Genomic DNA, 11,345 nt, shown 5'->3' with positions numbered 1-11,345 from the left:
TCTGTGCCCTGGGATGGGCAACTTTAGCTTGCAGTTCATTAAGTTCATGTCCTGATGAACCCGGGTTTACGACTACTGCTACAATACTACTGTTTTTGCAACAAAGAAACATTAGGGTGTATTTTTGTGAGGCTTTACCCAGGGACTTCTATCCTACTCTTCACACAAAATTCACATGAAGGTCGTGTAAGCAGGCACCTCTTGTCAGGGAAGATACAGGTTTAAAACCAAGGATCCTTTTTCCAAACCAAAGTACCTGTGCAAGAATTTGTCCTTCATGTAGCAGTCATGCCAAGGGCCAGGAGGCGTAAACATGGTTAACCCCCTCATGGGCAGGACAGCTCTAATATTCAACTCCAGCTAACTCCACACGATAATAATCAACTGAAAGGTAGTCATGGAACGCAAGGTGCGTTATTTTGGACACTTCAGTATTACGAAAAAAAAAATCATATTCCGTTACCTGTCTTAGTCCTGTCATTTTCCATCACAAGGCATTAATAGGAAGCCAAGGACAACAACCAAGTGTTTGGGGGATGTCGGAAGTACGAGCCCTGTCAAACTTCACTGCCCCACCGCTATTGACACCAACCTTTGTCTAGGACTGAAAACACTGCTATGAATAGCACATGTGGATCCCAATCGTTATATCTGTATAATACAAGAACAAATGTGGATTCTAGCATTAGTCTTCATGCAGCATGGTGGCGGCAACGATAAAACAGGATGCTTGGTATATCACTTGGTCTAAAAATGTACGATACATTTACTTTTCTTGAATATATTAAAATAATGATGGCCTTAGCCTTTGACCTTGACTATTGTCTTAATCATCTTGAAGTACCAGTTTACCTCAACAACACTAAACATGTCTCTATACCGAGTTTGGTTTGATTTTATCAGAAAGCTTCTTTGGCTCCTTTATTTTCTAGAGGGAGTTACAAATGAACCCCTTCTGCACGATGACAAGTATTACTTTATTCTGCCGCTCTCCAGAAAGTTATATTATTGCTACCACCAGACGATTTAACCCTCGACGATGATGGAGTTAGAAACGGTGTCCATATCCCTTTATATGGTGACATTTTTGTCTTTCCTTTTTAATTGATTTATCTTACTACCGCTACAGAATTTAAATAATTTAGCAAGAGATAATTCACAATGCAGTTGGCTGGAGCGAGCTAATTCGTCACCCGTTGGGAGCCGGAAATGAAATGGTTGGCAAATTTACTTAAAAAAAAAAAAAAAAAAAAAAAAAAGTGCTCGTTCATTAACACGGTCAAGCAGTTGGTCTTATTTGCTTCCTCCATTGTACCTTGTTCACCCACAAAAATAAATGGGAATCTGGTTGTAACACCGACTCTTGTAGGTCGTGTTCTAAGGGAAGGTTAGGTCTTTGCAACAACCGATTCTCTGCTCTCGTGATCCTCGCGTAATCCACAGCCGTTAAACCAAAACCTTCTACTTCTTCACTCCCAAAATTCCATGACGTATTTATTTTTATTATTTTTACTTTTCCAGACGATTTTATTCAGCTTGAGAATGACTTTTCGAATGGTAGGGGATAAATGGAGTTTTCAGAAACCCGTTCAGTACAGTACGAAAGACCTTTCCTGAGTCGAGTGAAACCGTCTGGAGATAGCAAGAATAAAATGAAAAAAACGCCATCCGAGTGAAGGGATTAACAGTAACACATTTTTCCACTGTGCGTGAATGTTCCTTCATTGTATGTACACGGCAGAGCGAACACACACACACACACACACACACACACACACACACACACACACACACACACACACACACACACACACACACACACACACACACACACACACACACACACACTTACTTTTCATTAGTAGCCTCTTTAGCACTTTTTATCGCCCGCCTTTAGAAGGCGGAGCGATAATGTTTTTGCGCCTGTGTGTGTGTGTGTGTGTGTGTGTGTGTGTGTGTGTGTGTGTGTGTGTGTGTGTGTGTGTGTGTGTTCCTATTATATCTCATGGACGGGTTGAGCTATCAACATGAAACCTTCAGGTTATCAAGATACGGCCAAAATCTTGGACGAGATCGAAAATGGGCACTCGGGGCCAAGGTCAAGGTTACCCAAATGGCTGCCAAAGGTCAACTATTTTTTTTTCGCCCGCCCTTAGCACAATTATATCTCACGAACGGCTGGAGCTATCAACATGAAACCTTCAAGGTACCAAGATATGGCCAAAATCTTGGACTTAGCCAACATAATATTATGGCGTGCGGTTAGCTTTCGGCTTCCAAGTGCTTTTCCTTCATTTCAAATGTTATTGGTACAAAAAACGTCGATATTACTGTGCCCGTGTGTGTGTGTGTGTGTGTGTGTGTGTGTGTGTGTGTGTGTGTGTGTGTGTGTGTTTAGTTTTTGCTTGTAAGCCTGTGAGGTGGGGCCAAGATTTCGAAGGTTGGATGATGTGTGAATGACTGTGTGGCCCATTTGTAATGGGGTCTATAAAATGCTGGCGTTGCCCATAACTGAAGAGTGGAACTTCTGTTTGGCTCAGTGGTAACGTGCGCATATGGTGAACCCACGGGCTTGAGTTCGAATGCCAGACAAGACTGTGTGATATATTTCTTAAGTTTCATTTCAGTTATTACATTGGTTGGCAGCGGTGTGGGATTTGAGGCAAAGCTTGGTTGGCAATTTGATGTTTCTTAGTTAGCTGACAGCGTCCTTGTCCTCAAGTCCCGAGGATGAGCTGTTTGGTGTTGTCCACGGCGTCCCCAATGGTGGCCTCCTATGCTACGCTACCACGTGTGTTCCAGACTCACCAAATTAATCACCACGGGGAGAAAAGAGGGGTATAATGGGGTCTATAAATGCCCGCGTGGCCCTCCAAGGACTTGGGTCATTTCTGTTTGGCTCAATGGTACGGGGGCGCATACGGAGCGCGGGCGACTGAGTTCCAATGCCGACTATGTGATAACTTTGTCAAGTTTCATTACAGCCATTACACATTTCAGTGACACTTTTTTTTTAACGACTTGACTTATACATTACTTTGAAATGATGGTGATCATGATATTCATCTCATACGATATTCAAGGGTAAGATGTTAAATAAATCGCAAAGGATGAGATGCAACAGGTTCTAAGGGTGATGTTCTAAGTGGCTTTTTGTAATTTCCTAACATTACCTCTGTAGCGATTTTTTTTGTTTTGTTTCTTACGTCTCAGGATTCTTTTGAATTATTTATGTAAACTATGTCGATTTTTATGGCGATATAAATGAAACGCAAGACAGTGTCAGTTTGTTGTTGTGGGATATTTGCCCCACACTTGGTGGGGCACGGGCAAACAGAGAGCCTGTCAGGGAAGTGACAGAAGGCGGCTCTCCATATGAGAGCATAGCGGGGCCGGCAACGACAGGCAGAGAAGGCAGGTAAAGCAGGGAAGGGCCGTGAGAAGGAGGGCAGGCAAGCACAGACGATGGTAGTTGTGGAGGGCAGGGCGGGACGTGTAGAGGTGGACAGAGGCGCGGCGCCGATGGAGGAGACGCCGACGAAGAACTCAGGTGGAAACCGTCCCGACACTGCCCTCAACTCCCTTGCCCCTGGTAGAAAGGGCGGTGGAAGACTCGCCACAATGTCAGTCGTAATACGCAAAGTTAATCGCTAGGACTGAAGATTCACTGATCAGTGTTTAGAACCTCCTACTGTTGCGAGGAAAAGAAAAAATTGCTGTAGATTTACCTTTATTATGACCAATGCACAGGATCTTAAATATCATTGTACCGATGTGATAAAACATATTCGATGTGCATATCTGCTTGTCGACTGATAATGGAAAATCATAGCTGAAGAAGTACACAGAGACTTTAATACTACGATAAGTTGTTTGTCTGTTCCCTCTCTGACAGACGCACGCACAAATCAGTTCGCAGATTGTTTCAGTCTTCCTCGTGATCCGGTGTTGATTAATGTGTTATATTTACTATCCGATGTTGTTGAGTGTGTTGTAATTACTATCCGGTGTTGATAAAAGTTTTATATTTACTATCCGGTGTTCGTACGTCTGTTGTATTTTCTTTCAAGTGTTGATACGTGTGTTGTATGTACTATCCGATGTTGATAGGTGTGTTGTATTTACTATCCTTTGTGTATAAATGTGTTGTATTTACTATGCGGTGATAAATGTGTCATACTTAGTATCTGGTGTTGATAAATGTGTTGTATTTACTGTCTGGTGTTGATACGTGTTATATTTACCATCCGGTGTTGATACGTGTGTTGAACGTAGTATTCGGTGTTGATAAGTCTTGTATGTACCATTTCTAACAGTCTGTCTTAATCTAAACTAATCTAGCTAAATCTTACTGATCCAAAATTCATCTAACCTAATCTGACTAAATCGAATTTACCTAGATCATAATCAACAGCCTAACAAAATCAAACCTTAACAAACCTAAGTAAATCACCTTAGTACAGTCTCACAAAACGTAACCAAAGTGAAGCTGACCTATTGTGCCCTGTTTTACACAGCTTTATCAAACTGAATCTAACCTGGTCTAGTAAGCGTACCCCAAAAATTTATACGTTACTTATTTCATATGACCTAACTCGGCTACCTCACACTTGTATTATTAAGCTAGCCAAATTACTGTAAGCAAACCGACTAACTCAGTTTTGTGCTAACGCCCCAACCTACCCTAAACTAAACTATCTAAACCTGGCCTAAACTATCATCTCAAACTCCCTCTTCACCTGTGACTGAGCAACGCATTAGTTAATAGGACACATGTAACAAGAAGGTAAGACACCTCACTATTTATTTATTTAATTATAATTGCTTATTTTCCCAAAGTAACAAGCAAACTGATGCAGTTGGTGATAAAAGGAACCTGTAGAGAGGAAGCTGAAAAAAATGCGACTCAGTGATTGACGACAATAATGTGAGATCTCGATTTGGGGCTTTAATTAAGTTATTATATGTGTTTTATGATTGACTTCTTTGTATAGTATCAGACTCGCATGACCAGTTAGCAGACTACATCTCGTCACATAAAAGATTGATCACTGATAGTCTGTAGCTATTATAACCCAGTACTTTCGCCAACTACACTGACATTTCCGAACAAGTGCATTGTATTTCCCAAATTTGCTTCTTATAATGTAAATGTGTATATACTTGTAACACAAATGAAAGCAATCACAGAAACAGATTAGAGGGCTCGTTCACATCGTACTCGCCCCGTATCATAGCCTTATCTGAAACAGAGTGGAACACGCGCTTTTACTGTGACGACAGTTTGTGCGTCTGGTGAATCCGTGTTCGGCCTTTTATTCAGTGGAGGTTATGGTATTACTTTAAAGGCCTGACTAATGAAAAAAAAAAAAAAGTGGGGAACATCTCTAGCTACCCGGCCCAGATACACGCAGAGTAATCGTCAGGTCGGTTCACCCTGAAATAAAGACGTGAGCTCGTGGGAACGACCGTTAGTTGGAAGAGCAGTACAACAAAAACAAGAAGCGGTACCAAATCACAGTAAACCTGTCCCCGGCAGTCATTTTAGTGCTGACGTATAAACGCAACAGCATATCTAGTCAAAGATGTCACATCAGATTTTGAGTAAATCGGGTGAAAATTGACGATTTTATGTCCATTTGAAATTTTAGGCCAATTCACCTGACATTTACCCCACCTACCGCCAACTGTGGGGTAACCCCCCTGATGTAATGAGGCATGTTATAAGATGCATAATTGAAAGATTCACATTTAGTTACTACATGACAGTATTGTGATGCCATCTCTGACGTATGGAAGTGAAGCTTGGACGTTGTTGGAGGGACACAAGTCAAGAGTGAGAGCAGTGGAAATGAGTTATATGAGATGAGCCTGTGGAGTCACATGGAGAGACAGACTGACAATTGAGGATGTGAAAGAGCGTTGTGGTGTGGATGTGGATGTGATAGGAAGCATTAGGAGAAATACACTGAGGTGGTTTAGCCATGTGGAGAGGATGGAGAGTGAGAGACTGACGAGGAGAATGTATGTGAGAGAGGTGGAGCGCGAGAGAGGGAAGGGAAGGCCAACGAAGAGATGGAGGGATGGAGTGGAGAGGTGTATGAAAGAGGGGTGTGTGAATTGGGAGCAGGGCAATGAAATGGCGGGGGACAAAGTGACGTGGAGGCGATATGTTTGTGGCCACCCCGTATAAGAGATTAAGGCGTCTGGCAATAGATAGATAGATAGACATTTAGGTTTTGGTTTCATGTCGATTTCACGAATTTGAAAGGAGTTATTGTGAAAAAAAAGGTTTTTACATTTAACATATTGGGGGACTACAGTCTGGTCCTTGGCCCAATTTGGCCCAAAATTTATTCAGGTGATCAGATCATAGCACATCATCCCTTTAATTTCAGTCAGAATCACACCAGTAGTTTTCGCGTAAATTTGTTAACAGACGGACAGGCAGAGAAGCAATAAGACAAACCGAGAAAAAACAATACCCGACCCCGAGCCCCTCCGGAGCGGGGACAGGTAAAAAAAAAAATAATAAATAAAAAAAAAAATAAAAAAATCCCTTTGGAGGACCATTTGTGTTTGGTGCAAGTTGTCCCATTTTTATGCAAATTTTGTCGTTAATACAGTTTTTTAAGGTGAGCCCAAATCTGAACTTATTTTGAGGGAGAAATTATTATTAAAAAAAAAAACGTTAGGTTATTTATAATAATTTGGTTAGCTGATAATAATAACAAGTAATATTTAAGTATTACATTCATCTTGATCCACGCGTAGATAAATACAGCTATGGTGGATAAAGGACGTAGCAGCCGTGGCTCAGTGGGTTAGAGCGTTCCGCTCTGACCGAAGGGTCGGAGGATCGAATCCACCCAAAGGTCATTGATAGACATCAGGAGGGGCATCCGGTTATAAAATGCTACACACTCCAATCCAAAAGTCCTCTACCCAGAGGCAACGCCTTAGCCCTTCGGGGATACCTGGCGTAAAACCATGGTGGATAAAGGACGCGTGCCACCCTCGAATCACGTTCCTTTCCTGACAGCAGTCCTCTCGGTGCAGCCGCGTTTAGAGCTGCGCCACAGAGCAGATCCACCACCAATGCTCTCATGTTCATCTAATGCTTACGGCGGCATAACTTAGATTTTTGATCTTTTGTGTTCGTACTTGAATATTATTTATTATTATTAACTAACCTAATCATTATTATGAACTAACCTAACCTAGCCTTACCTAACCTGACCTAACGTAACTTTTTGGATTATTATTTCTCCCCAGAAATATGTTCAAATTTGGAATCAGCTTAAAAAACTGACGAAATTTACATTATAATGGGCGAACGTGCACCAAATACAAAAGATTCACTTTGGGAAATGTGATCGTAAAATTGCATTTTATTTATATATTGCCCAGATTTCCTTCGATCAATCAATAGCTAGATGCAATCTTTCCTCCCCAACACTCCACTAACCCCACTCAAATCCCTCCATCCCCTTCCCATCCTTCTCTGGCCTACCCTCGCTACCCCAACCTATCCTTTACCTTGCAGAAGCTGTTACCAGATAATAATTATTACAAGCGAGCGAGCGAAGCGAAATGAAGTTAACGTTCAACTGAGAAATGAGAGGCCCGACACGACCCGGTCCGGCCCGACAAGACACGGCCCGACTGCGATGGTTTTCAGAGCCTAATAACTTTTCTACTATGTGAGATAGAGAAGAGATTCTTTCAGCAAGTAGTAGATACATTTAATGAATTTTGTTGTTAGCTATATATTTACTTATCAGACCAAAGAAACATCTCAGAATTCGAGTTTTCCAAGGGAATGTACCGAGGACTTCCGTTGACATGCTTCACTATGAAATCGCGTCAAAAATATTTTCTGTTTTAAAACTAAATTTTTTGCGTCAGATCTGACAATTAAATATCGGACGTTACGCTCATAATTTTACATGAACGTTTATTCCACAATTGGGGGTGAAATCAGCAAGGGTAATCGCCCCATCTCTGGGTTTTATCATTCGATCAGTAGCCAAGCGTTTACCAACGCATATTATTGACACGGCAAGTCGGGAGCAGAGAAGTGAACATTGGCGTGTGATAAATGCTACATCGCCTTGCTGTATGCACATCCAGAGATAAAACGTGAAAGAGAGAAAAAGTGAGAAAGTAATTATTTCAGCTCATTTTTTCTTCTGTTATTGTTCAGCTACCTCACCAGAAATGTTGAAAGTTTACACCAAGATGATTTTATGATGATAGGCGTATGTACACTGGCACCAGAAAGTATCGGTGCAGAATATGTTAAATATTATGACACACGGAACAAAGGGAACTGGAAATTGCGGTTCTATCCCCCCACACACAGGCATCTCAGACGATAGATGACTGCTATACCAAATATAACTCTTGTGTCCTTCATAATGTGTAGGAAATGGCCGTAAATGTTATATACAGGTGTTAACGGGCTGTCAGTGGTGCATGGTCGAATCATTCCGGGTGGCATCGCACCCACAGTGCACCAATACTTTCTGGGTGCGAGTGTACAAATGCTTCCTCGCTCGTCACGCGCTGACAAAGCCCGCTTTTGTTCTGTTTGTTGTCCTAATGCCGTCCAGCCAGCGCCCTGAGTAGAACTTTCCCCAGGAGTGTTATTGCATACTCTGATATAGACGCACTTCCATCTATTTATCGATATAATCAGATGCCTTAATCCCGGAAGGGGTGGCCACATACACTATTCCTCATGTCCCATTGTCCTCTGCTATCAGACTACCCTCCCTCCAACTCATACCACTTTCACCCATATACCTCTCCACTTCATCCCATCATCTCACCTGCTGTCTCCCTCTCCCCCTCTGCACCACATCACACATGTACGCCTAATCCATCAGTCGGTCTCTCATCTTCCATACTCTCGACTTGACCAAACCATCCTAGGGTACTCCAAACACTTTCCAAAAAATTTATATGAACGCTTTCTTGCGATGTAGAGCAGTACAATAAACAAAGACTTTCGTAGCCCAAGTAGTACGTACATCATTGTTGTTGCCGATCTCGTCCGCACTCTGAAATGTCCGGACAGAAGTTGAAAACCAGCTGCAGACAGGGACTTTTGAATCGCTCTTACATCCCCCCCCCCTCCCCAGTAGCTGTCCTCGGCTTCACCGTAAATATCTCGCTCCGGCCCAGTGGGAATATATTACATTGTTTTATAGTCGATGAAAACAGATTGGTATAGTTACCAAGATATGACTACTCGTTTTCTTTCATGAGAAGGTTTTCGTTTTCTATAGCATCATTTTGAAATATAGACTATAATAAAATCTCACAGCTCATGATACCCAATTTTTTTCATTGCTCCGCTACGTCATTGATTATTTGGGTTGTTTTAACCCTTTCACTAGGAGGAGAATTTATTTAGTTTAGATAGCCTAACCGATGACGTCTTCGAACTGAAGGTGCTGAAGCGTTCATAAATATCAGCCCGATTACTCACTCCCAGCTCAATAAAATCATCTGGGTGTAGCTGGAATAGAATATTGTATTTTCCCCGACCCTGGATGAGTTATTGGTTCAAGTAATAACACTCCCGGGCTCCTGTGACTCCCTCTAAGATTAAATCGTATGGCGTTACCTTAACTACAATTCTAACGCTAGACTTGTTTCGACAATAACTAAAAGCAAAACCATTCTAACACGATGACATAATTCTTGCGTCCATCTAATTCCTGTTTCCACCAGAAAATTTTATATAGAGCAGAGGCGATTGTTCACAAGAAAAGTTGATGTGGAGTGTGTTTCTCCACCCCTTCAGTATGACATTTCTCCTAAGCGGAATAATACTGTTAGACGAATAATTTATTTACACGCCTTTCTGTGTGATTTATGAAACAAACTGAATGGGAAAGTTCTGGAATCTACAGTCTGTTAATTACTTTTCATTTCACGAATCTCAGCCACTCCCACAACTTAAGTCGTGGTTGCATGAAATTCGATAAATCTGAGTTCGAAGAGGGCAATGAGACTCCTTTTTCTAGTCATGTCAATCCTCCAAAATGACTACACCTGGTCATCAGCCGAGACGAAATGGTTTGGCGAGCTTTATCAGAAAAAAATAATAAAAAAGAAAAGAAAAAGAAAAGTGAACTAAGGTGGCTTAATCTTTTTTTTTTTTTTTTTTAATGTTAAAATGATAACTGAGTTCATTAAGATTTCTTAGGCAAAAAAAATATTTTACCCTAGAGCCAATGCCAGTGACTCGCAGGAACCAGACAGTGGAGAGAGAAACTTAATTAAATGAAAGTAAAATGCAGAGGGTTTGGACAGACAAAGTACAAGGGAAAGAAAGAGAGCAAAAAGAATGTAGATAAAAGTGTTCCTTTTAGTCGCCTTTTACGACAAGCAGGGAATACTGGGGAAGTATTCTATCCCCCCTTCTCCCTGAAGGACATGGCAAGAGACAAATATTGGTGGAGAGAGTTCATTGAGGCCCTATGCATCCCGTGAGGTGCCACAGGAAATGATTGATTGATTGATAAAATGATGACGCCTGGTGGTTCAGAGGGTATTTAAGGCACTCCAATAGCATCGAGCCGGTGCAGGTTTACATCCAAGGAGTGGTTGGGGTTTTTTGCAATACCACTCACGGATGAGTGAGGCTGGTCTCTCTCATCTTAAATGCCAGGCCAACTTGCCTATCCCCGGGCTCCTAGGTTCCTCATGGGGCAACACTATTAGATGAATGAATGAACATGTAAATGAAACAAAGAGCTAGTGTCATTGTCGTATTCGGTATTTTTTAATTTCTCTTTCGTATCATTTTAATCATGTGTGCTCCATGTAGATGACAGTTATAGGAGCTGGCTGACTTTACTTTCCGTAGCCGTAGCCACCGAAACCTCCGCCAAATCCTCTTCCAAAGCCACCTCCGAAGCCTCCTCGATGGAAGCCGGGTTCGGGACTGGCTTCGGCTTCCCTCTTGCCTCGGTACAATCCGTAACCACCGAAGCCTCCACCAAAGCCGCCTCCGAAGCCTCCTCGGTGAAAGCCGGGTTCGGGACTGGCTTCGGCTTCCCTCTTGCCTCGGTACAATCCGTAACCACCGAAGCCTCCACCAAAGCCGCCTCCGAAGCCTCCTCGGTGAAAGCCGGGTTCGGGACTGGCTTCGGCTTCCCTCTTGCCTCGGTACAATCCGTAACCACCGAAGCCTCCACCAAAGCCACCAAAGCCGCCTCCGAAGCCTCCTCGGTGAAAGCCGGGTTCGGGGTTAGCTTCAGCGCTCCTCTTGCCTCGGTATGCGCCATAGCCACCGAAGCCACCAAACCCACCGAAACCTCCGCCACCAA

Source organism: Coenobita brevimanus, chromosome 98 (assembly GCF_032717465.1).
Source record: "Coenobita brevimanus isolate Jiangsu-jjx chromosome 98, ASM3271746v2, whole genome shotgun sequence".
NCBI lineage: Eukaryota > Metazoa > Arthropoda > Malacostraca > Decapoda > Coenobitidae > Coenobita > Coenobita brevimanus.
This window is presented reverse-complemented; position numbering follows the sequence as displayed.